The 15,923-nt window shown below is 38.8% G+C and overlaps 1 long non-coding RNA gene across 4 annotated transcripts; it reads left to right on the top strand.

Annotated features, from left to right (window-relative positions):
- Positions 1-830: 830 nt before the first annotated feature.
- LOC118700233 (uncharacterized) lies at positions 831-4,526 on the top strand. Of its 4 annotated transcripts, none has more exons than XR_004982220.2 (7): positions 831-1,557; positions 1,654-1,697; positions 1,798-1,841; positions 1,923-1,963; positions 2,045-2,193; positions 3,411-3,504; positions 3,633-4,041. It is a non-coding gene; the product is annotated as an uncharacterized LOC118700233 (long non-coding RNA). The 4 variants fall into 4 exon arrangements; XR_004982219.2 differs by having other exon boundaries at positions 837-1,436; positions 1,535-1,557; positions 2,045-3,504; XR_008508293.1 differs by lacking the exon at positions 3,633-4,041 and adding an exon at positions 4,095-4,526 and having other exon boundaries at positions 837-1,557; positions 2,045-3,504.
- Positions 4,527-15,923: the final 11,397 nt, after the last annotated feature.

The following is a 15,923-nucleotide window of genomic DNA, read 5'->3' as shown; positions in this document are numbered from 1 at the left end:
CGGCCGATGCACCGGGTTCCCTGCACGTGTGAGCCCTGTGGATGCGTTACAGGACCTGGTGATGAAGCCCAGAACTTTTCTATTTAAAGGTGCCATCCAGGTGGCCTTGGGCACCTGCCAAGGAGTTGGGGTGAGTCGGGGATGTAGGGAGGAGGAGTGATGGTCCCCTCAGATTTCAGCCATGCCAAATCACCTCATCTCCTCTTAACCCAGGCACCCCCTGTGACGACGGCCTCGGTCTCCGAGCGTGCCCGAAGCGTGCGGCCCGAGCAGCTGCGCGTTCTTAGGAGAAGGGTGAGTAGCAGACTTGTGGGGTTTTGGCCGATGGGCTGCCGAGATTGGGCACTGATGTTTGGTTTTCTTTAATACAGCTGTCTAAGAGACACCAGCCCGGTGCCAGCAGGAGCTTCCCGGCTGACGAGGTGGCCTTTCTTCGCACCCGAGACCGGCATCCCCAGATGTGCGAGAGATAAGTAGAGGGCCACGACCCACAGAGGGGATGAAAGCAGGGTGCTGGTTTGGGAATTACTGGGAGGGGTTTTTCAGTCCACTTTGGACGTGGCGGTGTCCCTGAAGCGGCCCCTTAGGCCCCATAAAAGCAAAGCCTGACTTTGGATCACAGTGCTGAGGTGCGCAGGGCAGAGCAGTCCTGGTGTGTATTGTGTCACTTGTCTTTTGTGTTTTATGTGTTGTTTGCATATGTCATGTCTTTTCCCTGAGCCCTTTGAGGGGCCTGTCAGAAACCCTGGCATCACTGTTAGCATCTGTGATCTCTGCATTCCTTGGCCTGGCACCCAGGCCTTAGAACTTCTGACTCGGGATCTCAGACAGGCATCAGACTCTCTTGTCTCTTTAGAAGCATCCGGTTGGATGTCTTTTCAGGTCTTGTTCTGAGCTGTATGGACAGCTCTGCCCCGCCAGGATCCATTATGGCGGACTTGGACTTGAAAGAACGTGAGGGCAGGTAGAGGCTTCTGGCCGTAGGATTCTCGGGCATCCATCTTTGCAGTTCTTGGAATAAATCATTCAGTTAGCATCTTCTTCCTCCAGGTTTCTCTGAGCCTCATCAGCTCACCCTCGGTCTCCCCTCGGTCATCTCCTTTTGCATTCTCTCAGTCCTCGCAGCCATTTTCCTTGCCAGGAGATTTCTGTCCTTGTTGTGTCCCCGTTGTTTGTCACGTCCTGTCCTGTGTCACGGGTGTCTGCACACACATTTGTGCCGGAGCTGCTCTGCCCTGCCGCATAGCCTGGTGCAATATGAGAAGTCCTGTGTACTTGAAGTTTGTAATGTGGGGTGTGGTTGAACTCTAGGTGCGATGTGTCAATGGACACAAGTTATCTGGAGCTCTTAAGTTATCCTGCAGACCTTTGACTTTAGTCCTAACTTTCTTTCAGATGCAGATGGATAAAATCCAGGGCAGAGCCCCCCATCCCAGGTGAGGGGATTGCCCTGAGCAGGTCAGTCACTGTTTGTTTCTGCAGAGGGAGCATAAATGGTGGCTGTTACAGCAGTGTTCTTTGTCTCTCTTTTTAGGAAGTCAAGGCCGAGTGGGTGAGGTGAGCATTGAGTAGTGTACAGAAGCAGTTGTTATTGCTGATGTCTCAGTTTTTGTGCAGTTGTAAGCATCTCCTCTTGTTTTTGTTGTCTTTTAGCTGGTCCACTTGCCATCTATCCTGGCCGAGCATATCCGTGCCAGGTGTGTGCAGGCTTAAGGTATTGTTGTGGCATCCTTGTCAGATTTGGGAGGTTGTGTTTTCACAGTATCTCAGCAAATTTTCTGCTTTGTTTCTTTGCAGGTGCTGTCGCTGCCCTAGGCACGCCAAGGAACAGAGGAGGACAGGTGAGTCGGAGTTTAGGCAGGCTGACTCCTAGGTGAGCGTTACACAGCAGCATGCTAAGCGTGTACCTTTTCTTTTCGCAGGTATCTTCTGGGCACCCTCTGGAGTCAAATCAAGATTTGAGGTGAGCCGGGGCAGTGGTGTGGAGGAGTCCCGGGGATTACTGTTTTTGAGGGCAATAGTCAGGTTTTCTGTTTTGTCTTAGGTACCCTGAGGAGGCTCGTAGCCAAAGCTTGGAAACGGCAGCACCGAAGCACACACGGAGAGCATCTCAACGTCCACGTCCGACCGAGGATGGATTTTGTCTGCTCCTCTTCCAAAAGCTAAGTGTCGGGGACAGTGGCTGGGAGAAGGGTAAAAACCTTTACTCTCACAGGAGGCAATCAGATGTCAGCTTAGGGGACAGGTCTGTAGGGGGGCGGGCTCTCTGGAAGTAAAGGGAGAGGGTTTCCCCTCAGCCTCGCCAGAGCCTTTGCCGGGCAGGGCAGTTCCGACCCATCTCCACATTTTCGCGTACTTTGTGTCGTCCGCCTTCCTCGACTCGACGTCGTCACGGATCTTTCCCCCGAGGAGCTCGCCTTCACGTCCGGAGCTACGGCCACGGTCACCCGGCAGTCGGCTTCTTTCTCTAGGCTCGCCGAGCCTCTCGAGCATCCTCTTAATTGCTGTGGCACTAACTTGTTTTAACGAGTTCCGTTTCATCATCACGTGCTCTTGTCATAGGGCTTCCTTTCCTTTGGCATCATCAGCCTCTGGCTCATCTTGCGTTAGGAATCTCGGGTCCCTACGGGGACAGTGCCAGGCAGTTGTCACTCGTCTCTGTGTTATGTCGTCTGTGTCTATGTTATGTCGTCTGTGTCTGTGTTATGTAGTCTGTGTCCATTGTCTTACGTGTCACAGGCCTTTGTCACGTCTCGATGCTTTATTGGCACTATTCCGTGCCACATTGCCCATATTCTAGTCACGTTCCTTTCCGGATATCCCTTATTCCGGCATCTTTACATTTTTACTCTTTGAGACAGGAATGTCTCAAAGGGACAAGATGTTCTCATCCGTCTTCCTTCTCACTACCGGCTTTGGTAGTGCCTTTTTTTCCACGCCATTCTCTTGGACTTCTGGAGGAAGCGTCTTACACCCTCCTCATGTGACTGCAGAAGTTCTATAGGTTCTATCTTCTCAAAGGGTATAGGGCTCAAGAATTAGTATCTTCCAGAGAGTTACCTCAAGTCCTGGCTTATACTGTATGTGCTTACATTGCTTGTACCTATGCTGGCTTATACTGTATGTACTTATATTGTGTGTACCTATGTTGGCTTATACTGTATGTACTTACACTCCATGTACACTTGCACTGTATGCGTCGGCTTATATCGTGTGTACTTACGTTGTACCACTTATGGTCGGAGCTGCCCTGCCCTGGCACATAGTCACAGTTAGGTAGAACAGTTATAAAAACTTGACTGTTCATCTGTCTTTTATGGGATTTTGGGTAGAAAATTTATTGGTCCAGAGCGGGGACAAGTCCTAGCTGTCAGATAGCCACTCGTTGACCGCTTCCTGTCGTCTCACAGGTCCCTGAGGCTGCCGATTTCCCCAGAATCTACCATTTGACGTCGAGGAGCGGCAGCCAGAAGAAGCGTGGAAGCGCGTTCTTCAGCGTCTCGAGTAAGAGCCGCAGGGAACGTTTAAATGGGAGGAGTGCGTGAGCATGTGTCTGTGTCTGTCTGTCTGCTCATCTCTGAGTGTGTGAGTGCATGCTGACTGGATTTAACCGTGTGACTTTTGCTTTTCAGGTTTTTCAACTCATTTGTAAATTTAGAGTAAAAAATCCCTAGCCTGGTTCCCCACCGCCACCCCCGGCTGGGTTTTTTTTTTTCTTTTTTTTTTTTGCCCCCCGGCTGGGTTTTTTTTCCCCGGTCCCGGTCAGTCTGCGAGGCGACGTTCATCGCCAAAGTTTGGGCGTGCACCGTCCAGGGACTGGGTATTTCGTCAGGCAGGAGGATTTTTTGGAGGCTCCTGGGAACCATGTTCCTGAGGACCAAGGATTGCTGGGGTGTAATTTAGCAGTTGTGAGGGGAGGGACGGTGAGTTTGTGTGTAATGTGACGGGGATGTTAATGGTAGATGAGTGCTGTTTTTTGTGTGCTTTTGTTGTTTTGGGTGTCCTGTAACAATAAATCCACAAGTAATGAAAATAGAAAAAGGTTATCATCTTGTGTTAATGTGTGTGTTGTGTTGTATTGCTCTGTATTGCAGTGTGAGCAAAGGGTGAACTCTCTCCTCCTTGCTGTGACACCTGGGCTGGCAGGGATGACACAGTGACCTCGGCCGGCCGATGCTGCCTGTGCCATCACCTGGCACTGACGTGTTTGATGAAAATCCTTTCGCTGGGATTTTTCTCCTGAGAAGCCTCAGAACAGAAATGGAACCAATAACAATCTGGTGGCTGTGGAGTGTGGGCTGGAGATGGTTTAGCAACAGGGGCATCTTGGGTTGGTCTCCTGTGCATTGTTTCTACTTGATGACCAATCATGGTCCAGCGGTGTCGGGGCTGTGATCAGTCCCAGGTTTTTATTATTCATTCCTTTCCAGCTTTCTGATGTCTCCTTGCTCTTTTAGTGTAGTTCTAATATCTCATTTTCTTTTAATATAATAGAGATGATAAAATAATATTTCAGCCTTCTGAAAGGGGGAGTCAAGATTCTTATCTCCTCCCTTGTCCTGGAGGACCCTCAAACACCACCACAATCAGCGACCGAGTGGGTTTGTGCGAGCCCCTCAGGAACCCTCGGCCGGTCCTGAGTTGGCAGCCCCGGCACGGCCGAGAGCGGGGAGACACTCTCTGTGCCCCGATGGTACTGAGGGCACCTGGGCTGGGGGGAGACACTCTCTGTGCCCCGAGGGTACTGAGGGCACCTGGGCTGGGGGGAGACACTCTCTGTGCCCCGAGGGTACTGAGGGCACCTGGGCTGGGGGGAGACACTCTCTGTGCCCCGAGGGTACTGAGGGCACCTGGGCTGGGGGGGAGACACTCTCTGTGTGTGCCCCGAGGGTACTGAGGGCACCTGGGCTGGGGGGAGACACTCTCTGTGTGTGCCCCGAGGGTACTGAGGGCACCTGGGCTGGGGGGAGACACTCTCTGTGTGTGCCCCGAGGGTGCTGAGGGCACCTGGCCTGGTCGCCTTTGCAGCACAAGAGACACCAGAGACAGCAGTAGAAGATAAAGGGCCGACTCTTAGCAGGGGTTAATGCAAGGTTTTATTAGGAGTCCCATAGGAGCTCCTGCACCTCAGGGGGCTCCTGCCGAGAGTCCCGGAAGCTGTGCCAAGGTTACATTTGAAGGGAGGTGGAAACCGACAGTAGATAACATCCTACCAACCATTAAGTGACCCTAAGGGATGGATGCTGGGGGATAGACATATAGGACAGCGTATGGGGCAAGGCCTGGGGGGCTGACCCCTAGCCTCTGGCTAATCACTCGAGGACTTGGACCGAAACTTCTGGATGGAGGGAATGGGAGGCTGAGTGATTGACAGAGAGGCAGGGTGGGGGTTTGGGGATGATCTCATCCCGGGAGAGGGATAACACAGGTAAAGGGAGGGGGGTACAGTTTGGGATAAACCATTTGGGGAAAATATGAGGATACAAAACAAAATTACTTCAAAGTATTACAAAGTATAAAAATGCACTACAGCAGGTTTGGGCAGCACCAAATAAAATAAAATAAAAAGCTTTAAAAATAGAAAAATTAAAAATAAAAATTAAATTAAAAACAAAATTAAAAAAATAAATGCTTTAAAAATAGAAAAATTAGAAATAAAAAATAAAAATAAAATTAAAAAATAAAATGCTTTAAAAAGAGAAAAATTAAAAATAAAAATTAAATAAAAATAAAATTTAAAAAGTGCTTTAAAAATAGAAAAATGAAAAATAACAATTAAATAAAAAATAAAATTAAATAAATAAAATAAATGCTTTAAAAATATAAAAATTGAAAATAAAAATTTAATACAAACAAAATTTAAAAAATATAATAAATGCTTTAAAAATAGAAAAAATAAATATAAAAATTAAATTAAAAATTAATAAAATTAAAGGGTTTAAAAATAGAAAAATTAAAAATAGAAATAAAAAATAAAATTAAAAAATAAAAAACGTTTCAAAATATAAAATTAAAAATAAAAAGTAAATTAAAAATAAAATTTAACAATAAAGAAGCTTTGAAAATAGAAAAATTAAAAATAAAAATTAAATTAAAAATAAAATTAAAAAAATAAATGCTTTAAAAATAAAAAAATTAAGAATAAAAATAAATAAAAAATAAAATTTAAAAAATCAAAACCTTTGAAAATAGAAAATTTTAAAAATAAAAATTAAATAAAAAACAAAATTAAAAAATAAATGCTTTAAAAATAGAAAAAATAAATATAAAAATTAAAAAAACCCCAAAATTAAAAAATAAATGCTTTAAAAATACAAAAATTAAAAATAGAAAAATAAATAAAAAACGAAATTAAAAAAATAAATGCTTTAAAAATAGAAAACTTAAAAATAAAAAATTAAAAATAAAATTTAAAAATTAAAAGCTTTAAAAATAGAAAAATTAAAAACAAAAACAAATTAAAAAAATTTAAAAAAGGTTAAAAAATAGAAAAATTGAAAATTAAATAAAAAAATTTTAAAAATCAAATAAATGCTTTTAAAATAGAAAAATTAAAAATAAACATTCAATAAAAAACAAAATTAAAAAATATAATAAATGTTTTAAAAATAAAAGAATTAAATATAAAAATTAAATAAAAAATTAATAAAATAAAATGCTTTTAAAATAGAAAAATTAAAAATAAAAACAAATTTAAAAAATTTTAAAAAGGCTTTAAAAATAGAAAAATTAAAACTTAAATAAAAAAATTAAAAATCAAATAAATGCTTTAAAAATAGAAAAATAAACATTCAATAAAAAACAAAATTAAAAAATATAATAAATGCTTTAAAAATAAAAGAATTAAATATAAAAATTAAATAAAAAATTAATAAAATAAAATTATTTTAAAATAGAAAAATTAAAAATAACAAATTTAAAAAATTTTAAAAAAGCTTTAAAAATAGAAAAATTAAAACTTAAATAAAAAAAATTAAAAATCAAATAAATGCTTTAAAAATAGAAAAATAAACATTCAATAAAAAACAAAATTAAAAAATATAATAAATCCTTTAAAATAAAAAAATGAATTATAAAAATTAAATAAAAATTAACAAAATAAAAATCTTTAAAAATAGAAAAATGAAAAATAAAAATAAAAAAAATTAAAACAATAGTTTAAAGAGAAAAATTTAAAAAAATTTAAAATAAAATTTAAAAAACCCCTTTAATAATAGAAAAATTAAAAATTAAATATAAATATTTAAAAAATAAAATAAATGTTTTAAAAATAAAAAAAATTAAAAAAATTTTAAAAATAAAAAGGTTTAAAAATAAAAAGAAATAAAAAATAAAAAATACAAAGGCTTAAAAATAGAAAAATAAAAATTAAATAAAAAACAAAATTAAAAAAATAAATGCTTTAAAAAAAGAAAAATTAAATTTAAAAATTATATTTTAAAAAATTTTAAAAATAAAATAAAAAGCTTTAAAAATAGAAAAATAAAAAAAACAAAAAAATTAAAAAAATAAAATAAAAAGCTTTAAAAATAGAAAAATTTAAAAAAACCCAAAATTAATAAAATAAAATTAATTAAAAATACATGAAAAACAAAATAAAAACTCTAAAGTGCTGTAAAGTGCCGTAAAATTTCCATAAAACGTCGTAAAACTGCCGTAAAGCGCGACTGTCGCAAAAGGTGCCGTAAAGCGCGACTGTCGCAAAAGTGTCGTAAAGCGCGACTGTCGTAAAACTGCCGTAAAGCGCGACTGTCGCAAAAGGTGCCGTAAAGCGCGACTGTCGTAAAACTGCCGTAAAGCGCGACTGTCGCAAAAGGTGCCGTAAAGCGCGACTGTCGTAAAAGGTGCCGTAAAGCGCGACTGTCGTAAAAGGTGCCGTAAAGCGCGACTGTCGCAAAAGGTGCCGTAAAGCGCGACTGTCGTAAAACTGCCGTAAAGCGCGACTGTCGCAAAAGGTGCCGTAAAGCGCGACTGTCGCAAAAGGTGCCGTAAAGCGCGACTGTCGCAAAAGTGTCGTAAAAGGTGCCGTAAAGCGCGACTGTCGCAAAAGGTGCCGTAAAGCGCGACTGTCGCAAAAGGTGCCGTAAAGCGCGACTGTCGTAAAACTGCCGTAAAGCGCGACTGTCGTAAAAGGTGCCGTAAAGCGCGACTGTCGCAAAAGGTGCCGTAAAGCGCGACTGTCGTAAAACTGCCGTAAAGCGCGACTGTCGCAAAAGGTGCCGTAAAGCGCGACTGTCGTAAAAGGTGCCGTAAAGTGCGACTGTCGTAAAAGTGTCGTAAAAGGTGCCGTAAAGCGCGACTGTCGCAAAAGGTGCCGTAAAGCGCGACTGTCGCAAAAGGTGCCGTAAAGCGCGACTGTCGTAAAAGGCGCCGTAAAGCGCGACTGTCGCAAAAGGTGCCGTAAAGCGCGACTGTCGTAAAACTGCCGTAAAGTGCGACTGTCGTAAAAGGTGCCGTAAAGTGCGACTGTCGCAAAAGGTGCCGTAAAGTGCGACTGTCGCAAAAGTGTCGTAAAAGGTGCCGTAAAGCGCGACTGGCGCAAAAGGTGCCGTAAAGCGCGACTGTCGTAAAAGGTGCCGTAAAGCGCGACTGTCGCAAAAGGTGCCGTAAAGCGCGACTGTCGTAAAAGGCGCCGTAAAGCGCGACTGTCGCAAAAGGTGCCGTAAAGCGCGACTGTCGTAAAACTGCCGTAAAGTGCGACTGTCGCAAAAGGTGCCGTAAAGCGCGACTGTCGCAAAAGGTGCCGTAAAGCGCGACTGTCGTAAAAGGTGCCGTAAAGTGCGACTGTCGTAAAAGGTGCCGTAAAGCGCGACTGTCACAAAAGGTGCCGTAAAGCGCGACTGTCGTAAAACTGCCGTAAAGTGCGACTGTCGCAAAAGGTGCCGTAAAGCGCGACTGTCGTAAAAGGTGCCGTAAAGTGCGACTGTCGTAAAAGGTGCCGTAAAGCGCGACTGTCGCAAAAGGTGCCGTAAAGCGCGACTGTCGTAAAACTGCCGTAAAGTGCGACTGTCGCAAAAGTGTCGTAAAAGGCGCCGTAAAGCGCGACTGTCGCAAAAGGTGCCGTAAAGCGCGACTGTCGTAAAACTGCCGTAAAGTGCGACTGTCGTAAAAGGTGCCGTAAAGTGCGACTGTCGTAAAAGGTGCCGTAAAGCGCGACTGTCGCAAAAGGTGCCGTAAAGCGCGACTGTCGTAAAACTGCCGTAAAGTGCGACTGTCGCAAAAGTGTCGTAAAAGGCGCCGTAAAGCGCGACTGTCGCAAAAGGTGCCGTAAAGCGCGACTGTCGTAAAACTGCCGTAAAGTGCGACTGTCGCAAAAGGTGCCGTAAAGCGCGACTGTCGTAAAAGGTGCCGTAAAGTGCGACTGTCGCAAAAGTGTCGTAAAAGGTGCCGTAAAGCGCGACTGTCGCAAAAGGTGCCGTAAAGCGCGACTGTCGTAAAAGGTGCCGTAAAGCGCGACTGTCGCAAAAGGTGCCGTAAAGCGCGACTGTCGTAAACAGCCGTAAAGCGCGACTGTCGCAAAAGGTGCCGTAAAGCGCGACTGTCGAAAAGCACGACTGTCGTAAAAGGCGCCGTAAAAGCGCGACTGTCGCAAAAGGTGCCGTAAAGCGCGACTGTCGTAAAAGGTGCCGTAAAGTGCGACTGTCGCAAAAGTGTCGTAAAAGGTGCCGTAAAGTGCGACTGTCGCAAAAGTGTCGTAAAAGGTGCCGTAAAGCGCGACTGTCGTAAAACTGCCGTAAAGTGCGACTGTCGCAAAAGGTGCCGTAAAGCGCGACTGTCGTAAAAGGTGCCGTAAAGTGCGACTGTCGTAAAAGGTGCCGTAAAGCGCGACTGTCACAAAAGGTGCCGTAAAGCGCGACTGTCGTAAAAGTGCCGTAATGTGCGACTGTCGCAAAAGTGCCGTAAAGCGCGACTGTCGTAAAAGGTGCCGTAAAGCGCGACTGTCGCAAAAGGTGCCCGTAAAGCGCGACTGTCGTAAAAGTGTCGTAAAAGGTGCCGTAAAGCGCGACTGTCGTAAAAGGGTGCCGTAAAAGCGCGACTGTCGTAAAAGGTGCGTTTTTTTCGACAGTCGCGCTTTACGACACTACCTTTTATGGAACTTTTACGGTACTTTACAGTACTTTACGGATTTTATTTGGTTTTTTAATTATTTTTAATTAATTTTTTAAAATTTAATTTTTATTTAATTTTTTTAAATTTTCCTATTTTTAAAGCTTTTTTAATTTTTTTTTTGTTTTAACTTTTCTATTTTAAAGCATTTATTTTATTTTTTAATTTTCCTTTTTATTTAATGTTTAGTTTAAATTTTTATATTTTTAAAGCATTTAAAAATTTTTCTATTTTTATTTTTTTCTTAATTTTTAGTTTTGAGGGGTTTTTTTAAAGCTTTTTTTCTTATTATTTTTGATTTAATTTTTATTTTTGATTTATCTATTTCTAAAGCTTTTTAGTTTATTTTTTAATTTTTTAATTTAATTTTTGATTTATTTTTTTAAAGCATTTATTTTTTTAATTTTATTTTTTAGTTTTTAGTTTTCATTTTTATTTATAAACTATTTACTTTATTTTTTAATTTTATTTTTATTTCATATTTATTTTTGCTTTATCTTTTTTTAAAGCATTTATTTTATTTTTTTAGTTTTTATTTATTTTAGACTTGATTTTTTATTTTTAAAGCATTTATTTTATTTTTTATTTTTATTTAGTTTTTATTTTTGATTTTTCTATTTTTAAAGCTTTTTTATTTTATCTTTTAATTTATTTTTTATTTCATTTTTATTTTTTGCTTTTTTCTATTTTTAAAGCTTTTTTTAAAAATTTATTATTTATTTAATTTTTAGTTTTGATTTTTTTATTTTTAAAGCTTTTTTTAATTTTTTATTTAATTTTAATTTTTGATCTTTCTATTTTTAAAGCTTTTTTTAATTTTTTATTTAATTTTTTATTTCATTTTTAGTTTTAATTTTTTATTTTTAAACTATTTATTTTATCTTTTTAATATTATATTTTCTTTCATTTTTATGTTTTGCTTTTTCTATTTTTAAAGCATTTATTTTATTTTTTTAATTTTATTTTTTATTTAATTTTTGTTTTGATTTTTTTATTTTTAAACATTTTTTTTAATTAATTTTTATTTTTGATCTTTCTATTTTTAAAGCTTTTTAATTTTTTTTTAATTTTTAGTTTTAATTTTTTTATTTTTAAACATTTATTATATTTTTTAATTTTATTTTTTATTTCATTTTTAGTTTTAATTTTTTATTTTTAAACTATTTATTTTATTTTTTTAATTTTCTTATTTATTTAATTTTTAGTTTTGATCTTTCTGTTTTTAAAGCATTTTTTAATTTTTTTTATTTAATTTTTATTTTTGATCTTTCTGTTTTTAAAGATTTTTTTTATTTTTTATTTAATTTTTTAAAATTTTTCTATTTTTAAACCTTTTTTTATTTTTTAATTTTATTTTATATTTCATTTTAGTTTTAATTTTTTATTTTTAAACTATTTATTTTATCTTTTTAATTTTATTTTTTATTCAACTTTTATTTTTTGCTTTTCAATTTTTAAAGCTTTTATTTTATTTTTTTAATTTTCCTTTTTATTTAATTTTTAGTTTTGTTTTTTTTATTTTTAAAACATTTTTTTTTATTTTTTATTTAATTTTTATTTTTGATCTTTCTATTTTTAAAGCTCTTTTTATTTTTTATTTAATTTTTAGTTTTAATTTTTTTATTTTTAAACATTTATTTTATTTTTCAAATTTATTTTCTTATTTCATTTTTAGTTTTAATTTTTTATTTTTAAACTATTTATTTTATTTTTTTAATTTTCTTTTTTATTTAATTTTTAGTTTTAATTTTTTATTTTTAAAGCATTTTTTTATTATTTTTTATTTAATTTTTATTTTTGATCTTTCTGTTTTTAAAGATTTTTTTTATTTTTTATTTAATTTTTAAAATTTTTTCTATTTTCAAAGCTTTTATTTTATTTTTTAATTTAATTTTTTATTTTTTAAACTATTTATTTTATCTTTTAATTTTCTTTTTTATTTAATTTTATTTTTTTGCTTTTTCTATTTTTAAAGCTTTTATTTTATTTTTTAAATTTTCCTTTTTATTTAATTTTTAGTTTTGATTTTTTTATTTTTAAACATTTTTTATTTTTTATTTTTTATTTACTTTTTATTTTTGATCTTTCTATTTTTAAAGCTCTTTTTATTTTTTATTTAATTTTTAGTTTTAATTTTTTTTATTTTTAAACATTTATTTTATTTTTAATTTTCTTTTTTATTTATTTTTAGTTTTAATTTTTCTATTTTTAAAGCATTTCTTTTATTTTTTAAAATTTTTTTTAATTTTTAGTTTTAATTTTTCTGTTTTTAAAGCTTTTTATTTTTTAAATTTTCTAATTTTTTTTATTTTCCCAGTTTTAAAGCATTTATTTTATTTTTTATTTTATTTTTTATTTAATTTTTATTTTTAACTTTTCTATTTTTAAAGCTTTTTTTTTTATTTTATTTGGTGCTGCCCAGACCAACTCAAGCTGGTGATTGGGGTGGTGTTTGAGGGTCTTGCAGTTACCCAGATTAATAGGTAGAGATGGTGTTTGGAGGCCACAGTGTTACAGGTAGGGGTTAAACTGTTTTTTAGGGTCTTTCAGGTGATTTTTCAGGATTTTTAGGGATATTTTAGGGTTTTTTTTCAGGAGTTTTTTAGGAATTCTCTGGAAATGTTTAGGATACCTTTAGGGCTTTTTCAATAATTTTTAGGGTGTTTTAATGACTGTTTTACCCGGGCGCCCCAGCCACCCAAGGCACCCCATGCCAAGAAGAGCCCTTTTGCCAAGGGGCAGCATCTGAGCAGGCCAGGCAGCATGTGGGGTTCCAGGAGAGGCTTTCAACTTTCCCCTTTTACTGTGCCAGTCCCTCCAGAGCCCCCAGGCCCTCCACAGCACTCCCAGAAAGGAGAGGGGTTATTAGGAGAAAAAGGGTTTAGAAAAAAGGGAAAAAGCTTCCTTTTCCTTTATTTTTTGTGTTCAAACTGGGAGGGACTCTGCTTCCCCTGCAATTTTAGTGGTCTCAGTTGAAAGAATCCCTGCCTTTTCTGTGCTGTTCGGGGTATTAATTGACAGGGAGTCCTCATTTTTGATTATTTTCCTGTTTAAGTAGAAGGGGAAAACCTTGATAATGTTTCTTATGGGTTTGAATTAAGGGTAGCCAGCCCTTTTTGTTGTCCTGAGGCCTAAATTGAGGGAGAAGCCCAGCTATACCCTCCATCTTAAGAGTTTGAACTGAGGGAAAAATCCCTCTTTTTTCATCACTGGAGAGATTTAAAGAGAGAGGAAAACCTCTGGATTCCACTGGAGAGGAAAACCCCTCTTTTCCCAGTACTTAAGGAGAATAAATTAAAGGGCAGAAGCTATTTATTTGCCATTGTATTAGTTTCAGTAGAGGTAGCTGCCCCATTTCCTCTGTTTAAGGGGTTCACTGGAAGGAAGCTCTGCTTTTTTCAGCATTTTAAGGGTTTAAAACTACATTTCAGGGCTCTTCTTTCTGTGCCATAGGACCAAGTATCTCAGAGCAGGGTAAGCCGGGCACGCACTTAACCCTTACACTGCCTGGGAAGCTTTTATTTTTCTTATTTTTACTTATAAAGTAGTTAGGCCTAATTAGAGGTCCCAAGGAGACTTAGACAATTTTCTCCACCCAGCTTAGTCACACGTGAAATACTACTTAGTAGCCACTAAGGAATGTTTAGGAAAGTTAATAGCAAATCACCTAATTTATCTAGTTATGCTGTCTAAACAGAAACTTTATTTCTTACCAGTTTTGTACCCTTTTGCTCCAAATAGATGTTGCAAAAAAAAAAGCACTGATATTTTTCTGGAGAGTTTTCTTCTATAACAAGCCCTCTACTCCCCTTGAAATCAAATTAGAAACGCCAAACACCTGCAGTCGCTCTGAGGGTTGTTATAACCGGTGGGATTCGCCCCCTCCCTTTTCCTGGGTGCCATGGGAACGAGAGGCGGGCACCATCAGGGGTATATTAACCCCAGCCTTGGCCCAGGGCCTTCATTCCCCCTCTGGGATGTGCTGGGATAAGAGCTCTCCTCTCATTTCAGGTAAGAGGCTCTTTCAGCTTACCTCAGCTTGTTTTCAGCAGGTGTTTCTGGGCATCTAAAGCAACAGAGGCTTTGAAGATACTGTGAAGAAAACAGCTGGAATACAGCAAGTATTTAAGTTCACAATTTTGGGTTTTGTGTTTAGGGTGGTAAAGTGCATTTGTAATTTTGATTTTGTTCTGTTTTTTTTAGGAGGAGGAGTGCAGCTTCCAGAGGCTGCAGGTTGTGTCAGCTACAATACTTTTTTCAGCAGATTCATCGTGTCCCAGAGGCATCTGCCCAGTGTCCAAGATGATGTTTGAGACTGAGGCTTCAGGTGAGTTGAGGATTGTGACTAGGAGAGGGAGGCTGAGCAGGTATCCCGTTAGGAGTTATTGTTGGGGGGGTGATTTTAAGGCAGCAGGGTGAGAAAGGGTGTTTATTTGAGCCCCCACCCCCGGCCTTTTAGAAGCCGAGCAGAGGCATTCACACGTCTTACAGCACACAAGGTCACCCACTGCACTCACAGGAATGCCATTTAACTTTGCCTTTCTCTAACCCAGGTGCCACTCATAATAACGGCCACAGCCTTGGAATCAGGATGAAGCTGGAGCCTGAAGGACTCAGGCACACTCAGGAGAGGGCAAGTAGCTGACTTGCTGGGATTTGGCCCACATAACTCTGTACTCATACATTGTTTTGTTTTTCTTTATTGTAGCTGACCGAGAGGCTAACAGGCGATCACGGGCCCTCCGAGGCAGGCTCATTTCAGGTGCAACGTGGATCCTCATCACTGATCATCCAAAAGATAAGTCGGGGCCACGCCTGGAGATGGGACAATGGGAGAGTACGGGTTGGGAGTTCCTGGGACAGATTTAAAAAATAGCAGAGGGAAAAGCAATCTCCTCCAAGGGGCCTCTTAGGACAGCTGAAGGGAGAGGCTCTGATTTTGATGGCAGCTTTCAGGCAGGCAGCGCAGAACAGTTCCGGTCCCCGTCGTGGTTGTCCGGCGTACCGTGTTACCTAGTGAGTCTTTGGGGTCCCTTTTGCTTTTCCCTCGAGACCCTCACCACAAGCATGATGTGTTGTGTTTATCGTCCCCCTGTTTGTCACGTTCTGTGTCACGGTGTCTGCACATATTTGTGCCGGAGCTGCTCTGCCCTGCCGCATAGCCTGCTGCAAGAGGACAAGTCCCAGGGACTCGCAGTTTGTGGGGTGTTTGCAGAGTCTAGATGATATTCCTAGATAGACAGAAGATGTTTGGAGCTGTGAAGTTATCCTGCAGGCCTTTGACTTTTGTCCTCACTTTCTTTCAGACGCAGAAGGATAAAATCCAGGGCAAAATCCATCCACCCATCCCGGGTGAGGAGGTTCCCCCGAGCAGGTCAGTCACCATTTGTCTCTGCAGGGGGAGTGTAAAGTGTGACTCTGTTGCAAGCTCTGTTCTTTTTCTTTTTAGGAGGTAAAGCGGATATCAGCAGTCAAGGTGAGGTGGGCAAGGTGAGCATTGAGTAGCGTCCAGAAGCAGTTGTTATTGCTCCAGTCTCACTTTCCGGTGCAACTCTAAGCACCGTTCCTGTGTTTTCATCAGCCTCGGAGCGCGGCCGAAGGGTGCGGCCCCAGGAGCGGGCAGCTTAGGAGAACGGTGAGTGGCAGAATTGTTGGGTTTGGCCAGTGTGCTGCAGCGATCATGCATTATATTTTGCATTTCTTTCATGTAGCTGACTAAGAAACAACAGGGAGTTGTTGAAACACAGTGCCCAGCCCGAACTTCCAGAGTTGAGGCTGCATTCTTTTGCACCTGACACGGACTGCATCCCCAGATG

This window comes from Molothrus ater, chromosome 3 (genome assembly GCF_012460135.2).
Source record: "Molothrus ater isolate BHLD 08-10-18 breed brown headed cowbird chromosome 3, BPBGC_Mater_1.1, whole genome shotgun sequence".
Classification (NCBI taxonomy): Eukaryota; Metazoa; Chordata; class Aves; order Passeriformes; family Icteridae; genus Molothrus; species Molothrus ater.
Note: the sequence above shows the minus strand (reverse complement) of the source record. Positions and strands in the feature narration are given on the sequence as shown.